Source organism: Crocodylus siamensis, chromosome 7, assembly GCF_052110815.1.
Source record: "Crocodylus siamensis isolate JL-2025a chromosome 7, ASM5211081v1, whole genome shotgun sequence".
Lineage (NCBI taxonomy): Eukaryota > Metazoa > Chordata > Crocodylia > Crocodylidae > Crocodylus > Crocodylus siamensis.
In genome coordinates, this window is record NC_143401.1 from 76,014,843 (window position 1) to 76,034,655 (window position 19,813).

General features: G+C 40.4%; 1 long non-coding RNA gene across 1 annotated transcript in view; it reads left to right on the plus strand.

Annotated features, from left to right (window-relative positions):
• Positions 1 to 320: 320 nt before the first annotated feature.
• Positions 321 to 19,813, plus strand: part of LOC149859988 (uncharacterized) — a 96,719-nt gene continuing 77,226 nt past the window's right edge. Inside the window, exon 1 of the long non-coding RNA XR_016443590.1 lies at positions 321 to 366. This is a non-coding gene — a long non-coding RNA (uncharacterized LOC149859988). The remainder of the gene's footprint in view (positions 367 to 19,813) is intronic.

Below are 19,813 nucleotides of genomic sequence, written 5' to 3' on the forward strand. Positions count from 1 at the left end.
TCCTAATTTCTTTGTGAATGGAAAATTGAGGCACTATAAAATCAAAACTCTGAACCAGCCCTGTATTCAAGTATAGGGTTAACTTATGTGAGTAATTATCTTAAATAGGACTGCTCATAAGTTTAAATTTGAATATATACTTTGCTAGATCTGGATTTAGATAAGCCTGTGGCAGACCTGGGAATTGAACCCAGATATCCTGGGTAACAGTCCAGTGCCTTAGCTGCTTATCCAGTGCTTTTCCTTAGCTTCTTTTATATCCCCTGCATAAATCCTGTTTACTCGGACTTTGTGTCTGGGGGCCTGGAGCAGCATTTGTTCGGAGATGAGGTGCAATGCCTAGACACCAGAGCTGATTTGAGGCTGGTAAGAGAGAAAGGGGAGAGGGGGAGGGGTTTTAACTCTAAATTGCCTGGCTTTTGTGGATTTAAAATCAGACCCTTAACAGTATTTTAACATAGTTTTTTTCGTATTTAGTAACAACGGTTTTCTTAAATTGTAGTGGCACATAGCCAGAGGGAAGAGAGGTGTTAATGAGACTCACTATAAATGGAATGAGCTCAGGAATGACAGTTTTCAGTAGTACTGTTGGCATAGGATCGAAGAGACAGGTGGTGGCACAGAGCTGACCGATCACCTTAGATAATGATGAAAGAGTAGTGACAGGGGTGAAAGATTCAAGGACCATTGAAGAATCACACAGGGGAAGGAAGGGGCGATCAGTGATACTAGCAATACATTGTTGACTCCTAGTCACTTCAGTTTCACCAGTGAAATATGAGAGGAACTGATAAGGGGAAGGCAGAGTATTATCGATATCAGATGTTGAAATGAGTAGACTTAGTAACCTATCTACCATTTGGAATATGTATTTATGACTTCCATGACTAGAATCAATCAGGTTTGAAATTCATTCTTATTTGGCAAAGGAAATGTGTACTTAACCTTTCTGCAGAGATTGACTTCAAAGTCTCCCAAAGGTGTCTGGTCCAATGAGAAGCATTTTTATAATTTCTTAAATCAGTATTATACTATAGGGAATAAGCAGTTGCATCTAGATCTCTAATTCCGATAGATGCCAAAGCCTAGGACAGGGCATACTGATTATTTCTATAGTCGGAGAGACCCAACCTCATCAACCGGCGCAAGTCAGGGGGATGGAGGAGTTCAGACAGTGGCAAATTTCAGTGACGGCCTTGGGATAGAAACATGGCAGAAAAAATGAAAAGTCATTTCCTGACATGCTGGTGTGGGGTACAAGTAGAGTAACAAGTAGAAAATTCACAGATCTGTTTCCTCAGTGAGGATGGCAGATCCTCATATGTAAATTCACAGATATGGTGGATGAGGCCTGAAGCCACACAAAATGCTAGAATGTCAGGGCAGCTGAATCACCTGAGGAGAGATTATATAAAAATGGTAATTACCTACTCCTGACCCAATAGGATTTTAAAATGCAGGGACAGTGTGTGACAGGAAAGGTTCTATTATTACAATTTCAGGGTGATATACAGTCACCATTCAGATTTCCTTTTGCCAAGTGTAGGACAGAACCTGCATATGCTGGAAATATTTCCCTGTCATTTTCCTCTTGAGCATATACATGCAGCATTCAGAACTCAATCCAAAAGGTACTGGGAGCACTGGAAGGGATCCTGATGAATGTAACAGGCTTCTGATCAGGATCTACAAGGAGCTAGCTTATGTAGGGTTATTGCCATCTTAATTTTTATAGAACTCAGTTTACCCAATGATCTTCAACATACAATTAACTAGTAAAGGCTGCTTTAGACAAGATTATTTTTAAAAAGCTGTTCTCAATTATTTGAGAGTAATGATCTCAGATATGAGCACCAATCACCCTCTGATCCACAGAAGGGTTAGCTTTACAAGAGATCTCACTAATGGACTAAATCAAGTATTGCCATCCTGAATATTAAATGCCAGTGTTCAAAACTTCATTTTTATAAAAAGAACTTGCTCTTAATAGTCTTAAGTCTCTTGATTAAATAACTAAAAGTGCATTATTATTGGGTTAATAATTACTTCAGATATGTTCAGATTTTGGTAATTTTCACTGCATTATTATAGCACTGAGGCAAAATTTCACTCATATATTTGACTTAAATGACAGTCTTTTGGGATTTGCAACAGAAATTATAAGTTCTGCTGCAATTTACATGTTAAATTCTGTAACCCCGTGATAGTTCAACCATTTGTAAAAGAACAGTAGGTGGCCTAGTGGTCTAATATTCAATGAATAATTTTATTTTACATCAAGCACAAGGTCCAGTTTAATGTTTCATTACATTAAAATTGTACCAAGTGACATCAACTTGGTAATTAAAACAGCATAACTTTTCACAGAGTGTACCGATGACTCTTGCAAAAAATTAGTGCGGTTGATTAAACAATTGTTTAGGTAGACCTAAAACACAAAAAGTTCAGCTTTACACATGCAACCCACTACATTTCTGAAAATACCTGCAGAGCACCTGCTGGTAAGAGATTAGAATTTGTTTGTTTTCACTATATTTAATTACTTTTTACTTGAAAAACCACATAGTGGTTGTCCCCTAGTAAAGGTACACAAAGGAGCCCATGCAAAGAGCTGTTCACACTTCATTTTGCTGCAAAGGTATGAACCACAAGTGCAGTCTTGGTGCTACTTTGACCCTAAGAATAGGGTCAGAATTTAAGGATATTAACAGACATTTTTTGGAGCAGGATCAGCCATACTGGGATGTCGTGCTGATCTGCAGGTGTTTTGGGTGTTGGGCCATTGTCAGTCCTGAGGCTTCAGGAGCCTATTCCTGTGAGGAAATGTATGTGAGCCAGGGGCCTGTTTGCAAGCCAAGGCAGGGCAAGGCAGCCTGATATGGACGCCCCAGGTATACTTTGCAGGGTATATCTGCATCGGGTATATCTACAAGCTGGGAATTCTTGGTGTGTCCTCCCCTTCAAGGCTCACAAACTATGAGTACCTTTGGTTGTTGCAACATTTATGGGCTCTCGGAGCATGACAAGTGCCTAGAACATCTCTTTGTTTGCAGCTTGGCTGCATAAAATTTTTGTATGGCACTGTAAGCGTGATGTATGTTTGCACCCTAGGAAAAATGGCAAAAAGGTGTTGGGACTCTGGCTGCACGTCAACTCTGCACTGATCTGGCTGGTTAGGGAGGGGGTCATATACCCTACTGAGGTATGGCACAGTAGATGAGCTACCCTGGGCTCTGGGGAGTTCTGAGATGCATTTTGTCTCTTGGAGCAACCCCCAGGGCACATCAATCTCTACTCTGGGCTGTGTCTTAATGGCCCAATGAGTTTTCAAAGGGAACTGTACTGCACTATATTTTTGCATTAGCTTTTATTTGTATATCCAGGTATTAATATTAATCAAATTAGTTATAAACTGTGGCAGATATTAATTAGATCATGAAGTATGACAATAGTCACTTGTTCACCGTAATGGAGCTGGTAGAGAATTAGCAATCATAAAATACACCTCTTTCTGCCAGGCAAGTCGAAGGGCTAAAATGTTTAGATATCATGTGCTGCCCTGACCTAAATTGTCCACCATTCAAAAGCAGTGAGATCTCCTGGGGGAAAGCTGCATAATTTATTTAGTACTGAGATGCTTCAGTTACGAAGAATGAATGAGAAATTAAAATGAAAACAAAAACAAACACCCAAACCAACCCCCTCCCATAGACCCTCTTTCCTTCTGCTTTCACAAATTGTCTTTCTTTTTCCTCCTGATGTTAAGAAGGTCATGTCACTACTAACCCCCTGCTCCCTCAGCCTTTGTCAAGGCAATGCATCTCATGTTTATATCCCACAAAACAAAATTCTGTTTACATTTCATTAAAATTAGTTGATCTTATAAAGCACATACTCATTTTTTTAAGTTGCATTTCAGATCCAAGTCAGTGAGATTTAGTTGCCTACCCATTTCAGCAACTGATCATCATTCCATATGGTTAAATTACCTGTCCAGGGTTAAATTACCAAAGTAGCACACGGACATAAAAAGGAAGTTGGGAAAATAATTGGAGTAAATTCATAGTAGTAAAAAATATCTTAAGATGGTCTCATTTTGTAGATCCTGAAGACTGGACTTTAATTTGGAAAGGACCTAATGTTGAAGTTCACGAGATATTTTTAAAAGAAGAGATAATGGGAGATTCCTGTGAACACAACAATTGTTGTGACCTACTCAAAACATATAATTACTATTATAATGGCATAACAGTCCAGTCTAATCAATTCAAGAAACCCAATATGATATTTCAGTGGAGGTTTCATATATAATTTAATAGAGGTAGTGTTATGTGTCCTAATGTGCGGTAGTTTTTAAGATCCTTTAACAAGCTGTTTATATTGGACCCTGGAGTAAGAAAGCATATTAATCTAATATGAAATGTCTGCCTTTAGTGGAATCATTGCAAGGGACGTCAAAGATAATTGTGTCTGTCCAGATCTGGGTTTATCTTTGTAGAACTGGGGTCCAAATGTGGAAGGTGGACAGAAGGTAGGAAGGGAAACTGAGGCAAAGGGCAATGTTTTAAAGGTACCTAGATCCCAAATGCTGCAGATACCAGTAAAACAAGATTTTCAAATGTGCTAAAATACCTAACACCCATTTTAACCCTCCCCAGACCCCAATCTTGCCGGGTACTGTAGCTTTTGGTGTCTAAATGCCTTTAAAAAAATTATCTCTAATTAATTTACTCAAGATCAGAAATCAGACCAGTGGCTGTGGCAGAAATTGTATCCAGGTGTCTTGAGTGTCAGTCCAGTTCCCCATCCAGTGGATCACAGTGTTTCTTGGGTCTAATCCTGTATCTGTATCTTCATCCTGTAGTCAGATCTAGACAGATACAATTATGGTAGTATTCTAAAATTACCGGGCCAAATGCATGCCTGGTTTCTTTGTTTTCTATGCTGCTGAAATGAATTTGTCTACTATGCCTTGAGTAGTATCTTTTCCTAAAAAAGAAAATGTTTCTCTTAGTCTACAATTATATCTTCTTTGTCTGGAAGTGAAAATCTCTCTGAGCAAAGGGGATTAATCTCAGTCACTGTTTTCAAACAGTTTTAGTTAGGTAGTTTTTGTAAGACTATCATTTCTTTTCTTTTCTTTTAAGCTGGTTAAATTTTCCCTGAGGCTAACATTTTATATCCAGAGTAAATCTTGCTAAAATTAAGAAACAGACCATACAGCTGCCCTTACTCCTGGCCCACAGATGTTACCAAAATCTGATTAAAAAGGCTTAATCTCTTGCTGCACCTTTTCATTAGTGTAATAATCATTTTTTGCCAAATATCTGGCAAAGAAGAGGGAAAAGAAAGTGAAAATATAAGGTTTTGATGATCAGCATCTTTGAAAGGACTCGTTGAACCTAGTGGGAGAAATGAGGACTTGGGGTAATCCATGTGCTGAAATATTTTTGCTTCTTTTTCTAGAAAATGTGCAATTTGGTCAGGCAGAAAAAATTGAACAGAGCCTTCCAAGCAATAAATCACTGGATTGCTGGTGACATTCATACAATGCGGATATAGTGTTAACTGTATGAGTCAGACAGCCCTTACTGCACTCAGCCTGTTCCTAGGAGGTGACCTTGCCACGGTGTAGTAATCAATCATTCTGGCACAGGACACACTGTTTTTGTTTAATATTACACTATTGGAATATATAGTAAACAAAGTGCAAAGGAAATTTCGAAAGCAAGCACTATATAAGGTGTGCTGTAATATTTTGCAGCCTGCGGAGTGCCAACAGCATACTTTGTGCTGTGTATGTGCCTTCAGCTTACTAACTTTAGGCTGTTAGCAGCAGTAAAGCATATGCAACTATACTCAAATTCTTCAACTGTCTGCACAGCTCAAGAGGAACAATTCAATGAAAATATTAAGTTAGGATTACAAAAACGATTTACTACCAGAGACACTGCAGTCTAACATTTCTTATTTTGGCACTTTCATATAGTGTATACATCATGATTTTTCCCAGCCAAATGACAAAATAGCTACATCTCAAACTGCCTGGAAAAAATTAAGTAAACAAATCTTAATTAACTGGAAAAAATGTAGTGTATGATAGGGCAAGCATTGCTGGCTAATATTGCTTTTAGCCAAGAGGTTCTATTGGATTTCCATGCATGAGTTATACTGCAGGCCAGTTAATTCATGGGGCTTGATATTAATGAAGAGGCCAGAGGAACACAAAGCATATCCTTTGAAATGAAGATACTGGAGATGAAATATATTTAGGTATGGTAGATGATAATGACAGAGGAAAGGATTGTTGTGGGTGATATCTTTCATTGGACCAGGTGGGTGGTTTGGGTAGACTTAGACAAAAAAGCTTTTGGGTATCACAGTTCCCTTCCTGAGGTCTCTGGGAAAGAAGCAGATGCAGCAGAGCTAAACAGCAGATGGAATATGGGGTTGTGTCAAAACCTTGTTCCATCTACTATTTAGCTTTGCTGTATCTGCTTTGTTCCCAGACACCTGAGGGTATTGCATTAAATTGACATACTTGAGGTGCTCTAAACTGTCCATCAGGGAGGGATCAATTGTGCTGTTATTATCCAGCCTTACATTGCACAACCATAGGCAGGCAGGAGTCACAAAGTTCCCATTTGGAGGCAAAGCCTTTTGCTGTAGATGGTACAACCTGGTTCCTCTAATAAGTTTAGCCAACTCAGTGAGATGGTAAGGAGGGTGACACACCTACTTAGCTGTTCTGGAAGCAATTCTACTCCAAGGGTGCATCTATACATGCCATTAATGCTATAAAGGCTTACTGTGCAGTAAAATACTGAGTAATAAGTCTTCCCTGGGACCACATCTACACATGCTCCCAATGGTACAGGGCTGCTCCTACCCTGCTTTGTCCCTTCTCTCACTCTTCCCCCCCCGGCCGCCAACAGCCAGGGGGAGCTCTGGGCTCCCTGGGGGTGGTAACCCAGGGGATGGCAGGGAGCATGAGACTGGTCCCCATGTGCGTAGGGCCAGGAGATCTCTGCCAGCTGTAGCAGCAGCTGTTTCCTTGTCCATACATGTGTATTGCAGGGTTCTGATGTGTATTGGGCTGGGAGACAGCTGCCGCTGCAGAGCTCTCCCAGCCCTGTACACATGGGGACAAGCCCAATGCCTAACAGGACTTCCCTGCACAGCCAAGGGCTGGCCAGGAGCTGTCCTGCTTCTGGGGCAGTTCCCAGCCAGCTCTGGGGTGGGTGGAAATGTCCTGATCCAGCCCAGATTTGCTGGGAGCCTCCCCAGAAGCAGGACAGCTCCCAGCTAGCCCCCAGCTGCCTGGGAAAATGAAAAGCTCTCTAGTTCGGGCACTGCTTGGCTCCTGGGGGAAGCTGGGAGCTGAGCAGCACCAGAACCTAGGGAGTTCCCATCTTCTGTGGCCCCCTAGTTTTGAGGCTGACCAGGAACAAATTTGCTCTTGGCCAGTATCTACTGTACAGTTAGTTTACTACTTGTATTTACATGTAGTAGCTAACTGCCCAGTAGACTGATTTACTGCACAGTAAATGAACACATGTAGATGGTGATGCTTTACTGTGCAGTAGATTAGTCTGCTGTGCTGCAAGGCATCTCATGTAGACACATCCTAAGAGAACTATGTGGAAGCCATTCAACCCCTCTGAGCATAGGCGTTGCTCACAAGGCAAAATAAAGTCTTTTTATACTGCTTTCTTTGTCTCCTGCTGTGAACTGTATGAAGCTCAAAACATATCTGTTCCTAATGAATTTATCTGATTTTCCTCTCTGTCAGCCAATCTATAGATGGACTGAATCTATTCATTGACATTATACTGTAATTGGTCAGAATCCTAATCCTAAATGGGGCAGGAGAAATTTCATTGTTAATATCCCCAAAAACTAGTGTTTGTACTTGAAGAAAGGGAACCCAGCCTCTGAAAAGTTATTGTGTTTAGCCAATAGGAACTATACTAAGCATAACCAAATCCAGTGTGCATGAAATTGTGTTCAAATTCTGGGCCAGAATCCTTGGCCTATGAGCTGTGTGCAGTCCATGACCCAAGGAAGAAAAGTAGAAGTAGGAGGCTCCCCCCAGTTTGTTTGGCTTCAGCATCAATACAGTTAAAAATAAACAGATTGTTCTAGAAATTGATGAAGTTATTCTTGGTTTACAAGGGTGTATCTGAGAGAAATTTGGCGTAGTATTAGGGGAAAAGCACCAAAAGAAATATATTTCCTGAAACATTCGATTTTGCAATAAAGTTCTTGGCTATAACATTTTTTGTTTATCTGCCATCGATACTAAATAAGCTGTTGTTTTCCTGGAATAAAACCATGCCGAAATACATGTGTCAGTTACACTTAAAAAAATATCTATTTTAAAACTTTTGGTGTATTAGTTTCAAATAGCAATTGCAGTTTCTTGCTGTTAATCTCAAGTTATTGGAAAGACAGATGGCTGAGTGATGATTTTATGTTAATTTTATCTTGTTGTGTTATGTTTTTCACACATGGACTTAAACATATGTAAGCAGGCAGAAAAGGAATCTCCTATTTTATGTAAATGTTTTGTACACATGTGAGCGCTTTATAAAATTAGGTATTATAAAAATGTCATTCAGAAACACCTTTTCTTTTTAAAGTTCTCCTTATATTTAGAAAACTGTTTTTAGGTTAATCACAGCAAAAAAGCCCGGCTGGATAGAGAAGTATTGACAGGGTAACCTGGATTCAACATACAAATGCTATAAAATCCTGTATAGGCTCCTTCACAGAATCACATTACATACCTATTGCAATGCTTCAAATCATTTGGGAATGATCATTTTCGCTCCAGTACCATTACAGTGTACCACCTCCCATAACAATAATGGGTGTCAGGTACTGTTTGGACTAGACAGGATTAAGCTATCACCCCCCTGCTGTGTGTTAATTTATTGCTTCAGACATTTTCATATCTGATTCATTTTCACCCACTCTGCTGTTGTTCCACAAAGTTCTCAGTCTCTGCCAGTCTCGGTATCATTTGAGCTGAGAATACCTGGCACCGTGAAATGGCTTTCTTCTCAGTGCATGGCTCAGGTATGATCCTTAGAGAGAGCAGCTGTGCTCTCCCTGTAGAACAGGGGAATAGAATGCAGCTCTCTGTGAGCAAACATATCCAAGCAATATGCTTAGGTGTGACACAAAAGCCAAAATATTAGCTTTTTAGTAAACAAGAAAGGAAATTGTGATGCTGTTTGAGATCCCAGTGCTAGACATCTTTTGGTAATAGTGTTATTTCTTCAAGAAAATACAGGGTCAGAGCCGCACAGAACGACATCAAAAATGTTGTGTTGGTTTTTTTTTCCCCTGGTTTTGTTTAGTGATTATGTAGAACCTACTGAAAAGGTGTTTATTTCTGTTTGTAAATTGAATGCAGTGGATGTTTTTTCCAGCTTTGCCCCAGGCTCTGTTGGATATGTTGATGGAGTTGGAAACAGAGTCAGACACTAGAGGAGTATATAGAGAAAAAACTAGAATAGAAAACAAAGCTGTATTTTTGTCATTTCATACCTCTCAAAAGTGCCACTATGCGAGGTGAAAAAGTGAGTTAATATACAACGTTAAATGGGACAGGTGAAGTAAAAAGAAATGTGAGAAAATAAAGAATTACTGTGCTTTAGTACACTTAGGATCCTATTCAGCTTACAATTGCTGTGTAGGGCACAAAAGCCCAAGGAGCCTTTTGGGCTAGGTACCATGGAGGATATTACCAGTTTCAAGATGGTGCTTTTTTTCCTCCTCAGCCATTTAAGGGAAAATCTGATCTTCTATGACTGCCCAAGCTCGTTTCTGTCCCAAGGGTGAGACCTCTGACTACTCAGTGGGCTGTAGTTACTAATGCAGCCTTTGTACAGGGCAAGAGCTAGGGCTGAAAATGATCAGAGTAAGACTAACTCTATCCTCCTTCTGAGGAATATAAATATTCCCATCTGCAGGGCAGTTGAAGAGGTGCATCATGGTTATTGGATAAAACCCTAGCTTTTGAGAATCCATTTGGATGAAATGGAATATAATATTACATCTGTCAGGGACAAGAGAAGGGACAAAACAAATATTACATCTGTGTCCAAGTTTTGCAGTGTTTGGATTTGGGATGCAGATTGGGATTTGGGACACTGGCACTAAAGCACAAATTTGCACTAGAGATTTCATAGATTTCATAGACATTGGGACTGGAAGAGACCTTGGACCTTGAGTCCAGACCCCTGCCAAAGGGGCAGGAAGTCAGCTAGGGTCAAGGGATCCCAGCAAGATAAGCATCCATACTTTTCTTAAAGGAGTTCAGAGTCAGCTCTGTAAAGAGTCTATTCCAGTCCTTGAGGACCAGGGGCTCAGAGAGTAAAGAAGTTTTTTCGTATGTCCAGCCTAAAATGGTATTGAAGGAGTTTATGACTGTTGGACCTTGTCATCCTTTGGGGTGCTCTGGTGAAGAGGCATTCCCCCAGATCCTGATGCACACCCCTTATGTACTTACAGGCTGCCACCAGGTCACCCCTTAGCCTGCTCTCTTCTAGGCTGAAGGGTCGCATGGCTCTCAGCCTCTCTTCATAAGGCCTGTTCTGTTGCCCTGTCTTCATGTGCATGGCTCTCCTCTGGACTCTCTCAAGCTTTTCCACATCAAGATAACACCGGACATTCCAGAAGGACATTTCAACACAGGGAAATGGGAGAATTCCCTTTCACTATGAAGTTAGCACCGTTCCCTTTTCCCTTTTACATATCTGTCATGGCTTTGCCTCCTTTTCTACTTTGAGCTTTTGGTTTGGCTTATGCATTAGGAGGTCAATGAATAGGGGAGTGTATGGACTGTAGCTGTGCCTTCCCCCCTCAGTATGTATCTCAAACACGTCCCCGCCCCACTTTTCTGCTTTTCTATGAGTTGTGATTGGGACTTCAGTTTTTTTAGGGTCTGACTCTACAATCTCTCTGCCTCATTGCTTGTCTGTCTCCAGCAATTCCTGATATTTGAGTGAGGCTTCTTCTGCTTGGAAAGTTATTGTTGCATATTCAGTTCTGGCTCTCTTGAGAACTTGATCATGCATCAGTGAAGTCAGTAGGAACAGAATCGGCCACCGGATTCAATCCAGACCCATTCACTGCTACCCCATTACCTGATACCTTGTATGGTCATAGATGCCTTTTCAAAGTGGCTATACTTGGTTACCAAATCAAGATGGTTCTTTTACATTCAATTTCCACCCATTTTGTATAGATGTAAATGATTGTGTAAGTAGAAAATCAGACTGTCTATATATGAACTGTATATGTGTATCTATATTTATATAGTTTGGACATACACACACACACGTGCACGCGCGCATATAAATTCTACCATACCTTTTATTGAATTTCTAGTAAGTTGGCAGACTAAAGTGATTTTGAACATTTAGCAATTGGATTTATGATTTCTATGTCATCCACCCTGTTTTTGACATTAGAAGAGATTCTAACAGAGACTCATTCAATGATTCTTTTAACTATACTATAAAGCACTGTAGTCTCCCTTCTTTCTGAAATCCGTAATGGCTAATTTAATCACAGTCTTACAACAGAAATCCAGAGTTTCTTCTGCTAATTGTGACAGTTTTGGTGTTTAAATCATCATGATGTATTGCGGAAAGATAAGTGATACACTACAGACACATAGTCATGGAAAGTGAGATTGTGGCTCTTAGCTCCATACTCAGGGAGGACTCTCTATGTTTGGCTCTCCCTTTTCCTGCCCCTAAGAGAATGGGGAGAGTATTAGGGCTGTGTGAAGCTTTGGTCCCTGATTCGATTCTGCAGAATTTTGGCTTGAATCAGTGGCTGAATCTCTGAATCCAAATTGAATCAGAGGACCCTTTAATCTCTTCGAATTGAGTCAGAACACTCCAAATCAATGTGGAAAGATTCAGAGATTTGGACATAGACACAGCTTTAAATGTGTTTTCTACATACCTCTAGATAGCAGGTGGCTGATTAGGCTGCAATGCTGGGATGCATGGCATGTCCCACAGAAGCATGGGAGGCTCCCCAGTGTGCTCAGCAGCAGACCAGGAAATGGACCAGAAGTTCCAGTCCACTTCTGGGTCTGCCAGGGAGCATGCTGAGAGGCCCCCCACTGCAGCCCCCCAGTGACTGATGCCTCCTGGGTCTGGCAGACCCGGGGTCCCCCACTGCAGCCAATTGCTGAGCCAGGGGGGCACAAAAGAAGCGGGGGGCTGCAGTGCTCCCTGGCAGACCCAGAAGTGGACTGGAAGTACTTCTGGTCCACTTCTGGGTTCACCACTGAGCACGTGGAGGGCCCCTCTGCACTCCTATGGGATGCTCCATCCGCTCCCGCATTGCAGTATTCACTAGCCATACTGGTACCTGGAGGTACGTAGAAAAAACATTTAAAGCTGTGTCTATGGTTAAATCACTGATTCTCCGAATCGGCATCAAATCTTCAGATTCAGCTGTATCGAATCGGGGACAGTGAGCCGAATCAATTAATCGAATAGCTGTCCCTGATTCGAGCCAAATCCAAATCCAAATTGAATAGGTCCTGTTTCGCACACCCCTAGAGATTATCTACCCTCATATCACTTTTTTCCATTACTTGTATGTGATGTGGAAGAGCTTTGAGAATCTTCACATGAAGAGAAGAAACGGAATTGGAGGAAAAGTTCAATAAACTGATTTAACCTAAATCAGTTAAGTCTGATGCTACATTCATCCAGGTTTATTGTAAACCAGTGTCAGTCATTTTGAAAGTGGTTTATGTGTACTAAACTTCTGTTGTGTTATAGATTTGAACTGGTTTCCAATTGCTTGTACCACTTTATGTGCCATTTCTGTCCCTTGATAAGGAACCCCTAAGGAAATCTTAGATTTTCGTCATGTATTATTGGGAATCTCAGCTCTGGCATGATATCCCCATATATTTTGCCTGCAGGAATGTCAAACATGTCTGGTAGCTTCTTTGACCATGTCTTTCAAGGTGGGGGATATTCAGAAGCTTTAGTATACGTAAGTTATTACATTACTATAGCATTGTTTTGCTGACAAGTCAGGCCCAAGGAAGTCCAAGAAAGTCTGTGTAGGCCACGAGCACTGTGGTGCTGAGTGATCCTTTCTTCCGTGAGACCATGTCCAACTCAAACACACTTTTAATTTCAAAGATACACTGTGCTGGGTGGCTTGTAGGAGCCAGCATGGGTGTAGGACTTATGGCTGTGTGAAATTACACACACTATCTCTTTCCAAAAGCTGCAGATAATTAAAACCATAACACATTTTTGGTTATCTGACTTTTTAAATCTTGAGCTTCTGGGTTTTTTGAGCTTCCCTGGTAGGTTGCTAACTGTGCTAAAATATTGTATGTAGATATAAGAGCATGCAGCAAAGAACAGCACAGCACATCAGGGACTGCAAGTTCTGAGTGTATTGACTGTGCATGGGGCATAGATTTTTCATTTCATACATCATTCACAACTTGAAGCAATGCTTCACAAGTGACATAACCTTATCTGCACTCTTGTAAACTGCAGACAGGCCTGAGCCAAAATCCCAATTCAGAACATTCCCAAACTGGGGTTCAAAATATGGATAAGAAACAGTATTTGTCCAAATTTCACAGTGCTTTGATTTAAATGTTTTGATTCACTCTGTTGTTAAGGCAGGTTGGAGCTATGAACACAAATCCAGTCCATTGGTTAGTTATGTGTTGCAATCGGTACTATTAGCACACATCATTCTGTGGTCTTATGTCTGATATTTTGGTGCATGACTGGATAAGGAGATGCATTGAATGCATCTACACATGCCATTAAGGCAACTTGATAAACTCCAGCATGGCTTGTGCTGAAGTTTTTCATGGTACCTTAATGGCACATGTAGATGCTCAAACTGCTGTAGTCCAGGGCGCAAATACAGATACTGTGCCTGGGACTGCAGGAATTTGAGCTGGGGTGGAGCACCTTGGGCATGAGGAGAGGGGCTGCCTGGCGCAGGAGAGTGCCCTAACATGTGGAACCCTGTGGCTAGGTGGCAGGCAGGGATCTGGCCCCCTGCTGCCTGGGCTGATTAGGCACAATGTACACCCAGGTCAGCATTTACATGTGCATGTAGGTGCATTTACTTTTGCTGTAGTAAAATAGTACTGTCCCCGACAGTACTATCTTATGGCTGTAAAAATTAGTTTGCTATGATCTAATAGCATTGCATGTATAGATTTCGCTCTTTACATCACAGAAAATTAGTCTTCTGAGCAGTTAAGAGCACATGTAAATGCACTCTTCATATCATTTCTTTGCTTTTAAAAGACACATTGCACAGAAGCATCATGAGTGCAATCCTAACTGTTCAAAATCAACTGGAGGATTTTAAACCAGGATTTTATGTCATATCTTTTTAGTTTTGCACCTATGTTTCTCTTCTTGCATTGCTTGCTAGTAACATATAATCTAATGAAGCCTCATTGAGACAGCCTTTTGGCACAAGCTTTCAATGTGGAACTTAACTTGATCTCCCTTTTAAATATTATGAAAAAGGTTAGTTCAGACAAAGACAAAGTTAATCCCCATAGTAAATATCGTTGATGTTCTTTTAGTTTTTGCAGGCTTTTCTGTTCCAGGAACCAAACCTGAGTTAAAAGGGCTTCTTTTGGAGGCTAATGCCACAATGATACCATCATCTTAAATTACAGCTCTTCCAAGATCTGTCCTTGCAGGTCTTGCCAATATCCAGCTAAATGTCATCTTGGATCCACATTCTGAGTGACTAGAATATGTTTGTTTTCAAATAAAAACAAAGTGTATTCAGTTCTCTAGAGGAGCCATGAAAAGGTCCTTCTTCACTAGGAATTGAGCTAAGATTGGCTTAAGAACCATTTTAAGTACTTACTGGTTGTGTCTACATGAGACACTAAATGCACAGTAGACTAATTCTAAAAGCCATGCCTAATGAACTAATGCTCAGTAGAATTAATGTACTGCATTTTAGCATCACCAAAAGACTGTGCAGCTGGTGCTACTGTACAGTAGTGCTGGTTACTGTGCATTTACTGTGCATATAGTTAGTTCCTGTTATTACAGGTACTAAATGTACAATAACAATGGCGCATTAATGCACATGTAGGTGTTCCCACTGATACCTCTATGTATTCCTGTTCTTTGTCCTAGAGAATATTTTTGCTTGATGGTACTGTTTGCCCTCTGTATTTGTGTATACCTCATAAAAGAGTGAACAGTGCTTTCAGTGTACATCAGCCTGAGAACTATTATTGAACAGTTCATGTTACTTTCGCTTTCTCCACAGTACTATTTCTTATGTATTTGTGTTTTAATTTACAAGGACATGAGGCAAGTTATACTGAAAAAAGAATATATGTCTTATAATGAAAAAGATGAAAACTAGATGATAATAGCAAGGATACTTATTAGTAGCAAAACACCAGATTTAGTAGTACCAGATATAACAAATGTGATGGCATTATAGACTGAACCATTGGCTATATGATAGTGAAACCTGGGCAGATGGGAAGTAGGAAAGGAAGTCAGAATTGCCAGAGGACATAAGGATACTTGTCAACCAACATGATCTAACCCTGGGTTTGAATTTTTTTTTTGGAAATATTTGACCATATAAGAATAAGTCTAAGGTAATCATGAGAATTAATCTTCAACTGTTTTAGGTTTTATTTGTTTAGTGAGAAATCCAAAATTCTTAATATAATTTTATCATTTTGATCTAGTTTTCTTGCCATTTAAATATTTTTTTTTCATTTATACAAGGAATAAAATTCGACAAAACAGCTTCTCACTTTTTTTTACTTCCTATTTTGGTCAAAATCAGATAGTCAACAAAACAACCCCCCCCCCAAACCTTTTAGTTGTATTTTACTTGTATTTTCTAAGAAATTACAGACCATCTTATTTTATGCATGCTGTTTTATTTTCCATACTACAAAACATACCTGTATAAGGGTGAAGGCTGTATTACAGGGGGGCCAAGAAAAATCATTGATTCCATTTCAGACCTGTGCCTTTAAGATTCTAATAACATCAATCTTTTGGCCACCCATACTTGTTAATTTCTCTTCTCTGTTCTCTCTGGAGCATATGTCTTCCCTCTAAGTGACATTTCAACATCAGTGTCCCTACGGACGCACCCTTCCTCACTTCACTGACACTTATGTGGTAGATGGGACAAGTGGCTCAATTACTAGAGCCAATTACTAGATCAACATAAGAAGATTCTGCCTCATCAAGGATTTCAGATTTTGGCACTAGTGGCATGATATAGATAGTGACAGTGCTTGAAACAAATGGTGATTCACAATCTCAGTGGATTTGAGCAGGTGTCATGCACAAGGAAGCCCCAACCAAGATACAGTTTTCATCTTCCACGTATACACTGGCACAGGCCATTAGAGGTGTTACACACATATATTACAATGTTATTAAAGTCAGAAAATCAAGTATTAAAAAAAAATCCAAAATGACAAAATTAATCCTGGCATTTCCCACCTTCAATTGCTTGACTTTATAATGGTAGTAATACCCTCTGAATGCTATTTTCATATATAGTTACCTATTTTTAAAAGCAAAAACAATGTTTTTGTGCAGTTGTAGCAACTTGTCCTTGCACTGCAACAGTCACTTTCAGCAACGTCTGAAACCTGGGTGGCACTCTGATCTCATCAACCTGAGATGATGGAGTAACTGCAGTAGTTGCTAGCAGGAGGATTTGTTTTCTTTTGCTTTTTCTGGTATTTCTGAAGCCAAACAAACTGATGCTTTGACCTTACAAAAGCACAACTTGCTCGTGTGAGAATTCTAACCTAATCCCCCCCCAATAAATTTTAAATAAGCTTTGATGGAATCTCAACTAAAACAGAGAAACTTGTGATTCTTACCCAGCATGGGCGACTGGTGCCTCCTGAGTCTGGAGGGGCAGTAGCGTGGCACAACTGGGGGGGTGGGGGTGTCCCCCAGTGGCTAGCCGTTGACTGGCGGGGGGCAGCAGCCAGTCAGCTGGTGAACAGCAGCAGTGCCAGCATTTCCTCATGCTGGCAGAGTCAATTAGCGCTCACTATCGGGGGGCGGGGTACCAGCACTCTCCGGGGTCACATGTCCCCCCATGGCTGCCTTACACAGTGCCTATGTTACCCAGTGATAGGGAAGCTACTGAATGTAAAAAAGCAGAATCCTTTGAAAGCACCTTCATCAAAGACAAAAGGACAGTGCTTACAAAGAATAGTTGGGGGGCAGGGGAGGGGGAATTATACTGTGTTATCACAATTATCTGAAAGAATGGGGTAATAATATATTGGCTTTATGGTCAGCTCTTGTTCACTCACACAAATTCCTGTTTTCCTCTAAAACTGCTGCAATTTTAAAGGAAAACTATTTTTTTAAAGCCCCAGATTTTAGTCTTATGAATATATGAGAATCTCAGCTTTCATTTGTTTTTCTTTTAGGTAAGGTAAGTCTTCAGTCAAATTGGCTATAGAGAAAATGGTTGCAGTTGTGACCCAATTATAACCCAAACTCTTCATAAAAAGCCAAAAAATATATTGTCAAAAACAAAATAAAACAAAACCTACAGTTCTGGGATTTTAAAGCCAGTTTCCTTTGTTTGGGGAGACTCATGCTTTCTATATGTTATGGGACTATACCATACACAAGTACACTTTCACTTTCATTTCACAATTTTCCTCTCATATATATTGATCAATAATGTGGTCATTCAACCTCTTCTTACATGGTCAGATATTCCAAAAGAAATCAAACCCAGGGTTAGATCATGTTGACTGACAATTATCCCTGTATCCTCTGGCAATTCTATCTCCTTGGGCATGTCTACACGTTTATTAATGCGCCATTGCTACTGCAAAATAAGCTTAGTGCCTCTTATGTAAGGTACTACATAGATTCACAGTAGGCAGTGCTAATGTGCAGTAGCAATAGCACATGGTCTTTTTATGATGCTTAATGTGCAGTAGACTAATTCTACTGCACATTAACACAGTTTTTGTTGTGACACACTAATGCACAGTAAAATTAGTCTACTGCACATTAAGTGTTTTGTGCAGCCGTACCCCTTGGCTCTTATTTTTACCAAGGTACAAACATTTGCAGATGTTACAGGCACAGTAGCAGATCCAGCATGCTAAAAAAGGCATGTGCATCTGGTGGCCAGAATTGGAGTGCTTGATGGAGCAAGGGAGGTGCAGTTGCACACCGCTCTGGATCTGCCCTTGCATGCACCTTGTCACCATTGTCAGTTATCCAGGGGTAAGCCCTCTCTTTTTGGCAAGAATTGTCTCCTTTGTCTAACAGCACAGATGATGCTACAGTAAGCATTTTCATTGTATCATCTCTCATCCAGGTGGTCACTATAGTATAGGGATGCTCTATGCAGCTCTGGAACCAGTGATTTGTGCCTAGAGTTAATCCTTACTTCATTGGTATAGTATGAAAACACAGCAAAACTAACCTATTGAATCACTTCAGTGTAATGTGATTTGCAGTTACCTTTAACCAAACTCATGGTAGCTATGCAACCAGGAACACAGATTTGGATGAAATAAGCAGCAAATCAAAATTGCACCCCAAATTGGAATGCTCTCATTTTTCTGATGATTGAATATCCCATGCAATTTGGTAAACTCACTGCATTCACTCTTCTTCCAATAGCATCTGTCCTCAACTTGGCATCTTGTGGACCTTTTCCTGCTGTCATTTATTCCTCTTCACTGTCTTTATTCAGTACTAACCCCATTCACTCTCTTTCTCTTTTACTCCTCACTGTTCATTTTCTACTCTAGTTCAGCTCCCTTTTCCCATTCTGTCTTTCCCTGATACTCGCATTATTTTTTACCACTTGCTGCATTGAATCAAGCCTTTCTGTCTTGCTTATCCTCCTCCTCCTATATAGTTTCTTTCTCTCTCCATCTTTCCTGATCATTCCCATTTCTTTCCATGAGTATTCTCCCTGCTTTTTTGCCCCTGTTTTAAAAAGGCCAATGGCTCCTGGAGGCCCTGTGTTCCCAGGATGCCTCTCTTTCTCACTTGGGGATGATTACACATTTTTCCATCTATAGAGGGTGAGAGAAACTCTGGGATCATCCTACTCTGTCAGCTATGGAGGGAAATAAGCACACTGGGTTGGTTTTCACTAATTGCCAGCAGGGGAGACTGTAGCTTTGATCTAAGCTCCTGTTATTCTCTCCAGGCTCAGAAACAGCAGCAAGCTGAGTGACAGGACCTTGAATTGTGGTTTCCATATTGTAGCTGCCTCTGCTGAGTAGCACTTTGCTGAATGCTGCATGGAGGGTATCAGTGCAGGCAGGCACCTGACAGGGAACCCTGACCTGTAAGTCTTCTGGGCACATCAGGAGACATTGGTTATTTGAACTGCATTCTTTCTTTAAACTTATCTTAATTTGTAGTAATCAGCATCAGTATGGAAAGGCATATGCACCATTAACTGCAATTTATATGTGATAATATATTGTTTTTCTTCATTAGGATTTCCAGTCTCCTTCTCTGGCCTCTAAAGCTTCATGGTATGTGCTTACTATAGAAATGTTCAGACAATTGAAACCCACCATTAAGCTGCCCTGTCCTTTTTTTTTTTTTTTTGTGAAACATAATCTTCATCTTTTATTGCTGGACTTAGAGGATGCTGGATCTGCTTTTCCTCTCACATAAGCTTTACAGTAGTGTAACTTCTTTCTCTAGATTTACTTGGGAGGAAGTGAGAGGAGGAATGGGCTCATGCTTGTTGGTGTAGGTGA